The sequence below is a fragment of the Corythoichthys intestinalis genome, chromosome 17 (genome assembly GCF_030265065.1).
Source record: "Corythoichthys intestinalis isolate RoL2023-P3 chromosome 17, ASM3026506v1, whole genome shotgun sequence".
Classification (NCBI taxonomy): domain Eukaryota; kingdom Metazoa; phylum Chordata; class Actinopteri; order Syngnathiformes; family Syngnathidae; genus Corythoichthys; species Corythoichthys intestinalis.
In genome coordinates this window covers 38196590-38205717 of record NC_080411.1, presented here as the reverse complement: position 1 = coordinate 38205717, position 9128 = coordinate 38196590, and positions in this window count along the sequence as shown.

Sequence of the window (9128 nt, the reverse complement as noted above, 5' to 3'; positions counted from 1 at the left end):
TCTTGGGTTGTGCAGTGTATAGGGAACAAGAACAGCATGACTTAAAATCAAAAACCACTCTTTGTCAAATTTTTCCACATTAGGGATAGGCGATACCAATGAATTTGGAATCGTTCCGATACCAAGTAATACCAAGGCCATATATCGCGATCCGATAGCGATACCAGAAGTTCATATACTATATATGTATATGTTATATACAACCCTGCAGTTCTTAGCCATTCTGATTATATCTAATGTACAACTTCAGCAAACACTCAAAAACTATTAAAAGTCTCTGTGTCAAATATGCATTGCAATGGAAAAACTGCTGCTTTTAATAACTAGCAAAGCAGTGTCCCTACAAACTCACAAACCAATCCATCAACAACAAAATCTGATTAGTCAGTCTCACTCTAACCATGACTCTGAAATTCATATGCACAAACTATTTCCCTGCTACATGTTGTATTTGATCAAATTATAATCTACCTAAGTTAAATATTTTTCATCTAATTAAAGAAAAAATTAATAGTAGCATATTACCGCCCTCTAATGGTAGATCATTAAAAACAAATCCAATATACAATAGCACTTTCTGTTTTTGAATTTTATTTTACTAACACAATTTTGAAATAATTGAAACAGACCTTTAACAAAATAAAAATAAATAGCAACAAAACATTAGAAATCAAACATTTAATTGTCTGTAACATAAAACAATATGGAAATTTTAAAATGTTAAGTAATAATTTATATATATCTTTTTTTATACCCAACTTGCTTGCTCGTAGTTCACTTGACTATCCTATGGACGGTGATGTGGGCTGATTTGTCCTCATTGCATCAAAAATTAATAAAATGGAGACTTACATTTAGTTTACAGTAATACTTCACTGTTGAATATGTCACTATGGTCATTTTACCTTTTTTATATAATGCGGTATGAACTTTGCTTTTCACAAATAAGATGTAGCTATAACTTTCCATTACAAACCATATTCAATAGTGCTTCAAAGTTCTTTTTATGTAAGATGACAAAAACGCCATATTTATCGTTTCATATTTCACATCAGCCACTAATGCTTAAATCGCCTCTGATTACCTATTAGCACCTCCATTACCTGGATAAGTCCTGCCTTTCGCAAACGCCAGTTGTAATTAAAGTACTTTGCTTTTGCTTCGGCGGCTTGGTCTTGTCTTTTCACGTGTCCTACTCGGCTTGAGTGGCAAGTTTTTCATTCATTTCGTCGTGTGCTTCGGGATGCACCTTTCTTAAGTGTTTCGTGAGGTTTGTGGTATAAGACACAAACTGTGCACTTAGCCTCGTTGCTATTTATTAAAATAAAATACGTCCAAACCAGACTTCTTTTACGATCCATCGTCGATGCCGCAGCCATGCTACCAGGCTGGTAGTACCAGCTTCCAAATGTTTGTTTGTTGTGACTGTGTTGGTGCCTCGTGAGAGGGGCGGAGGAAAAGCATGTTGATCGACACAGGATAGGGACGTAAATGGGGGCGGGAGCAGACGCTGGTGCACTGCTTATGTGCATGAAGAACGCGAAAGGGAAAAGTAGTACAAAAAGTGTGCACAAAAATATATTATATATATTCCAAATATCGATACTTTTGCTTGGGGATCGATACCTAAAACTTAACGCGCTGGAACGAAATATCGATATTTTGGTGTCGATCCGCCCATCCATACTCCACAACGCTCACCACAATATTTACTCACCAAATCGATGTGAAGTAAGTGAAGGTTTTGAAGAGAGCTGTTGTTATACTAGGGTGACCATATTTTGATTTCCAAAAAACAGGACACTCAGCCCAGCCTCAAGATACTTGAATTTTACTCGAAGTTCACTCAAAGATGTCTATATCACTTTAATATATTTAAAGTGTGCCCCCTCACTCTGGATGGGAAAATGCAGTTTGAAAATAAAAAAAATAAATGACTAAAATATAATCTATATATATAATGCAGACCCATGGAAATGTAGTCCACTCAATACACATACACACAGTAGGCTATGTGCCAACGAAACATTTTTATAAATTACTATCACGACAATTGTCCTTGACGAATTATTCCCATTCAATTGATATTCTCATTCAATGTTCTAGATTGCACACAAACAATAACCGAAGTAAACTGACAAAACTATTCAACCAGCATGTTTCCAAACGTAGCGGTTCAAAACTACGTTTCCCATAATGCCTAGCATGGTTTAGCTTACTGATAGCTAGCTGAGGCAAAAATCAAACTTTGCTAGATAAGTTTACAATCATCGGCAGCGCAACGATGCAACACCAAAAGGGATTTTACAGTCAAAGCTCCGACAGAAGTCAACAGTTGCCATTATTTACGTATTTATCGTTAAAAATTTAACAAGTGGGCAGGCGTTGTGGCCAAATTGTCAACCCAGTAGATGGCAGTAATGCCTCATGATAGGGGTAAACTGCCAACAAAAACAAGAAGAACTACTCCTTCCCTACCTTCTAGTAGGAGCCATGTCAACTGCTGCCACCCAGCGGCCGGAGGGATTCTCTTCAAATTGGTCCCGTGAAAAATCATAAAAACCAGACTTTTTTATGAATTTATAAAACACGCCCGGACAACGAGGATACTACGTGAAAATAGGACTTGTCCGGGCAAAAGAGGACGTTTGGTCACCCTATGTTATACTTTATAAAGTTATACTACTGATAACTCATTTCACACCAAGCATTAACAAAACATTTATCAGTGTGTCAAGAGCCAATGTCTCTAGTATTTTAAATGCACTATTGAGCATTTTAAAATAGTTGAATTCCCCTGCATTAATCCATTGAAGTGTTCTCCTTTCATTGACTTGGTGGTTGGGTCATTACTGTTTGAAAATGTGTTATTACCATAATTAAATTAGCATGTGCTGTTTATGAAGAAGTTTCCTGAACGAAACACGGGCGACGCCATCTTTGCCATTGTCTGCAACTGACTTCTGGTTTAGACAGAACACCATGAATGCGGTTGAAGTGGACAAAGTTTTAAACTGCCAAACCAAACCAGAGGAACCCACGGAATCTCCAAAAATGGATTAAGCACCACGTAGATGAGACTCCGGGATTTTCTGTGCTGTGCGTGGTTTTGTAAACTCCTGGAGGTGCCTATATATATACTACTCAAAAAAGTAAAGGGAACACTAACATAACACGTTGTAGATCTGAACGAATGAAATATTTTTTATTAAATACTTTGTTCTTTCCATAGTTGAATGTGCTGACAACAAAGTCAGACAAAAATTATCTATGAAAATGAAATGTATCAACCCATGGAGGTCTGGATTTGGATTTATACTTAAAATGAAAGTGGAAAAACACACTACAGGCTGATCCAACTTTAATATAATATCCTTTGAATAAGTCAAAATGAAGCTTAATAGTGTGTTTGGATGTTTGCATGCTTGTTTGACCTCCCTGCAACGCCTGGGCATGCTCCTGATGAGGTTGCGGATGTTCTCCTGAGGGATTTCCACCCAGATCTGGACCAGCACATCACTGAGTTCCTGGACAGTCTGTCGTCCCGTAGGAGATTCCAGGAGACAGGTAGTTACTCCAGGAGAGCTGGACAGGGCCGTAGAAGATCCTTAAACCCTCAGCAGGATCGGTATTCACTACTTTGTTCAAGGACGAATAGGATGAACACTGCCAGAGCCCTACAAAATGACCTCCAGCAGGCCACTGGTGTGAATGTTTCTGACCTAACAATCAGAAATGGGCTCCATGAGGATGGTCTGAGGACCTGACATCCTGTACAGAGCCCTGTGCTCACTGCCAATCACCGTAGAGCTTAAGAGGTATTTGCCATAGACCACCAGAATTTGCAACTATGCCACTGACTCTGTACTTTTCACCAATGAAAGTAGGTTCAACCTTAGCACGTGCGAGAGACGTGAAAGGGTCCAGAGATCCTATGGAGAACGTTATGCCCCCTGCAACATCATTCAGCATGACTGGTGTGGTGGTGGTGGGTCAGTGATGGTCAGGGGAGGCGTATCCCTGGAAGGACACACAAACCTCTACAGGTTAGATGATGGCACCCTGACTGCTATTAGGTATCGGGATGAAATCCTTGGACTCAATGTCATAAGCTATGCTTGTCCAGTGGGACCTGGGTTCCTCCTGGTCCACGACAATGCCCAACTTCATATGGCTGTAGTATGCAACAGTTCCTGAAGGAAGAAAGAATTGATAACATTGACTGGACCCCACGTTCGCCTGACCTAAATCCAATAGAGCACCTCTGGGACATCGTGTTTAGGTCCATCTGGCAGAGCCAGGTTCCTCGTCAGACTGTCCAGGAGCTCAGTGATGCCCTGGTCCAGATCTGGGAGGAGATTCCCAAGGACACCCTCCGTCGTCTCATTAGCAGCATACCCAGGCATTGTAGGGAGGGCATCCAAGCACTTGGAAGCCACACACACTACTGTGCATCATTTTGACTTGTTTACATGAAAGTTGAATCAGCCCGTAGTGTGTTTTTCCCACTTTCATTTTGAGTATAACTCCAAATCCAGACCTCCATGAGTTGATACATTTGATTTTCATTAATAATTTTTGTGTGATTTTTTTGTCAGCACATTCAACTATGGAACAAACAAAGTATTTAATAAAAATATTTCATTCGTTTATATCTGCAATGTGTTACGTTAGTGTTCCCTTTATTTTTTGAGCAGTGATGCTTGGAAGTATGCCTTAAATCGAAACCAGCATCAGATTAAGGATTTGGCTCGCAGTTTTAACCCTAAAAGGTCCACTCAAAAGATTGCATGTTTGTTATTTTCACTTCGGTGATCGTTCATGGACAAAATTCTAACGGTCTGTGCAGCCTGTGTTTACATGGGGTGTAGATTGATATGCCAGGCCACCTGAGAGACCAAAATGAGGCGAAATTACAGTTACCGAATGCAGAAGGGCTGACATGGATTATGTTGTTACAAGGAAATACTATAAGGTATTTTTTAGCTGGTTATAGTTATGAGTGCATCGCACATATACAGCACATATTAACACAAATAGTACGTAATTCTTTTTTATTGCAGATATTGATCGCTGCAAAGCTTTTGGACAACATGATTCCATTTCTTGTTTTATTTTATTATTTTTTTTAAAAGTGGTGTATGCGCAAAACAGGTTAATAAATCTCAATTTCTAGATTAAAACTTTATTAACGAAGGTGGAGCATAAATCGAGCCTTCCATCATCAAAGTAGATTACACGTAGTCTCGATAAACATCCACCAACATAAGTGTGTTTTCCGCCTGTAAACAAACGAACAAAAAAATGTTTAACACTTGAACACTTATTATTTATTTTGTTGAAGCTAATTTAAAGCTGCTGTACCTGTTATTGCTTTCTGGTGGCACTGTCTTGGTTCCACATCTGCCTTCATGAACACAAACTTCCCATATTCATGTATTAGGACACATTCAACTGGATGCTTCGGAGCTTTTCAGGTCCCTGATTGCATTTCTATCCACTGCCATTAAATCAATAAATTACAAAACAATTTTGGTTGTGGCAACTCTTAGCCATTTCTTCATGTTGTACTCCCATGTCGAGATGATGGCAGATGGATGCGGCATTCCCAAATTCTTTTTGAGGGATTTTGAACAGTAATGTCACTCCAACGCCACTGTTGTTTTGGTTGGAGAAAGAGTAAAACGTACGTCGCGAGGAGGAATACGGAAGTATGCATAAGTACCTCAGAAACTTGTCTATAAGGTTATACTACTGATTGTTCATTTCACACCAAGCATTGATAAAACATTCATCAACGTATCAAGAGCCAATGTCTCTTGTATCTTGCACTGTTGAGCATTTTAAAATAGTTTATTTCCCCTGGATTAAGCCATTAAATGCTCTCCCTTCATTTATTTGAGGGTCATTACTGTTTGAAAATGTGTTATTAATTAAATTATCACGTGCTGTTTATATTGTAGCATTATTTTAGGTAAAAAAAAAAAAAAAAAAGAAGTTCATCTGCATATGATGAATGGGCATCACTAAAGCTAACTACCCAAATAGCAGGCCAACATTGAATAAACGTTGATTTTCCATCAAAATCATCAGTATGGTTGACATAGAAATTTGCGACGTCAAGTGACGTCGAAACAACATTGTTCTATGGTATGTCAGGCAATGATTGGGTTAACATTGTTTTATTATTGACCGGGAAATATGATTGAAAAGTCATTGATTATGATGAGCGGGCGTTTTGGTCAAAAACATAACATTGATTCAGCGTTGTTCCCATATTATTAATATTTAGGGCTGTCAAACGATTAAAATTTTTAATTATGTTAATCACAGCTTAAAAATTAATTAATCGTAATTAATCACATTCAAACCATCTATAAAATATGCCATATTTTTCTGTAAATTATTGTTGGAATGGAAAGATAAGACACAAGTTGGATATATACATTCAACATACGGTACATAAGTACTGTATTTGTTTATTATAACAATAAATCAACAAGATGGCATTAATATTATTAACATTCTGTTAAAGCGATCCATGGATAGAAAGACTTGTAGTTCTTAAAAGATAAATGTTTGAACAATTTATAGAAATTTTATATCAAAACCCCTCTTAATGTTTTCGTTTGAATAAAATTAGTAAAATTTTCAATCAAAAAAAAAAACTAGTAGCCCGCCATTGTTGATGCCAATAATTACACAATGCTCATGGGTGCTTAAGCCCATAAAATCAGTCACACCCAAGCGCCAGCAGAGGGCGACAAAACTCCAAAAAACACAACAAGTGGACATTGCACTGTGCTGTCATTTTAATCTGTTTGAGCGGGGCATGTGCGTGATTTGCGTCAAATATTTTAACGTGATTAATTTAAAAAAAAAAAATTACTGCCTGTTAACGCGATAATTTTGACAGCCCTATTAATAATCCAAATGACGTTTAGGTTTTGTAAGAATTTCAACGTTGAAACAACATTAATTGAGGGTCCAAAAGTGAAGTCGATTCACCGATACAAGATCGACAGCGGAATGTTGGTCCAACATCTTTTCAACGTCGGTCTGCTATCTGGGTAAGGTCACACTTCAGTACTGCAAGCTCACAATAAATATATTTCTGTAATCTAATCATTCACGCTAATGTGAGTACTCTAAACTCAAACAATTTATAATAATCAAGGGCGTAGGTTTGGTTTCAACATTGGTAGGGACGATATAACAGCATAACCTGCATGTACACTTTTTCGCTCAGGATGGGACAATAATAAAACGGAACGGATTGGGTGAACGGGGGTCAGGGCTACATTTCTCATGCATATGAACCTAATTAATTGATATTCTAAATCAGGGGTACTAATTACGTCGATCGCAACGCTTGTGTGGGTTGCTCGCTTTTTTTTTAATGTACATAGTTAATTAGTAGAAAACACAGAGGGACAAGTCTCTCTAAAACGCATCTATTGGGAGTTTTGCAGGTTAGCAAGTTCACACAGTTTACTGTTATGCTAATTCTGATGCGGGTCGGACTTTTATTAGCAAAATTGGTGGTGTGTCCCCCACCTCCACAACATTGGCGTCTTTTTAAATTACTTGCAGTGGCTGCTGCTGGCCGAAAAAACTTCTAATATCCCTCCTCTTGGAAGGGTGTGGAGGAGGCGGCATGTTTTTTTGACATATATTTCTTTTGGGGCTGGGTGAGTGTGAGCGTGTGTGTGTGCCGGGGGTGGGTCAAGCCATCAGCCAATGAAACGTGCGTTTGACTGGGGGGGCGGCATATTCAGCAAGTGAAAAGGGATAAATGCAGGGGAGTTACCCGGGGGGGGGGGCAGGGGTTGGCAGTGCGCCTGCCCACCCAAAGAAAACTGGATGTAGTACTAACGGCAGTCTGGGCACCACGTATGGTAACCCATTCATATAGTACTGATGTGTTCTAAAGTTTAACCTTTGCGATGTTACCTCCTCTTTCACCTTAAAAATGAAATGAAATGTTGGTTTTGTTCCTAGAGGGCGCTACACACATTTACGCATCAATTTTTTTTTTCTTTTTTTTACATTTTATCAAAGTTTTCACCAGTGTTCACCTTGCTATTGAGTTTGGTGAGTTTTGAAGCATTCTGAGGGGGTCAAAGTATAGGGCTTAAAGCATTGGCGGGACAAAGAATGACTGCTAGGGGGCGCTACATAGTGTATTTGGAATTTGTCGTTACACGGTATCAAAGATTGTAGCCTGGTACTCCAGACTCACCGCTGTTCCAGCTATTGAGTCTGGCCACCATTAAGCGGATGAAATTTCCAGGGCGGGGCAAGCCACAGAAAACAGACAGCGGAGTGGACCAATTAGCGACAGGCGGGACGAGGGACTCGCGCGCGGAAGTAAACATACGAGGAGAGCGGAGTTTATTCAACATGGCTAGCGCGCGACAGACTGTTGTCAATGACTTGTGTCGATGTGTTTTTGGTAATTTGAAACTGATTTTACCGTGGATTGGAACATATTCTCGGCTCTCCTGTTCGCCATCTGTGTTGTTGTGGAGACGACTTCCGACGCGGAAGAGTGACGTTGCTCGTTAAGAACACGTCACTCAAATAAACGAATCTGATTTGTCGATTGATTTTGTACTTGCTCGAGAGGCCGTTAATGGGCTGGGTCCCAGATTATTCTCTCAGTGTTTGAAAAACACAAGGAGAACAGTATGGCCGTGCCAGGCAACAAAGATTGCACCTGTCTTAACCTGCCAGACGATTTTGGTGCATTTTGAAGCATTCTAAAGGGGTCAAATTGAGCTTAAAGGGGCTGCGGAACAAAGAATAACTATAATAATAATAATAAAACCGAGGAACCACAATAGGTTACCTAAAAAAACATTGTCACCTGCATGTCCATACAGTTCAGTTATGGATGTATAAGTCAAACAAAATCAAATCAACTTTTATTTGTCTAGACCAAATCACAACAACAGTTACTATAATAATAATAATAAAACTGAGGAACCACAATAGGTTACCTAAAAAAAAAAACATTGTCACCTGCATGTCCATACAGTTCAGTTATGGATGTATAAGTCAAACAAAATCAAATCGACTTTTATTTGTTTAGACCAAATCACAACAACAGTTATTTCATGGAGAAA